The following is a 563-nucleotide window of genomic DNA, read 5'->3' as shown; positions in this document are numbered from 1 at the left end:
ATTGTGAAGTGGAATCGTCTAGGAGCAACAACAGCTCCGTGGTTGGCCACACGAGCTCACAGAACAGGACCGCTGTCTGTCTTCGGTTGCAACACTCGCTACCAACCAGCTCAAGAACTGTTCGTTGGGAGCTTCATGAAATGGGTTTCCATGGCAGAGCAGCCGCACACAAGCCTAAGATCGCCATGCACAATGCCAAGTGTCGGCTGGAGTGATGTAAAGTTCGCCGCCAGGTGTCCACATACTTTTTGGTCATGTAGTGTATATTGTTGTAAATGGATTTCGTCCTTCCTGTCATCCTCCCCTTTTCTCTCATGAACTTATACAGACCTTTTGTAGCATGGCAACATGTTGTTTTGTGAAGTGACTACATTCCTAGGAGGCTCCTCCAGTCGTCCAGACTCCGTCCATTATCATCCCACTGACCACCTCTAAGACTGCAAGTCTGGACCTCCTGAAGACTGGCTGCTGCAGGGCCCCAGCTGGTATGTAATCTATCACTACCCCATGTTTTAACTCTAGTGTACTGTGTAAAATAAGACATGTCCAGGTGATGAACAACT

This window comes from Oncorhynchus clarkii, chromosome 7 (assembly GCF_045791955.1).
Source record: "Oncorhynchus clarkii lewisi isolate Uvic-CL-2024 chromosome 7, UVic_Ocla_1.0, whole genome shotgun sequence".
In the NCBI taxonomy this organism is placed as follows: Eukaryota; Metazoa; Chordata; class Actinopteri; order Salmoniformes; family Salmonidae; genus Oncorhynchus; species Oncorhynchus clarkii.
The sequence above is the reverse complement of the archived record's forward strand: the minus strand, read 5'-3'. Positions refer to the sequence as shown.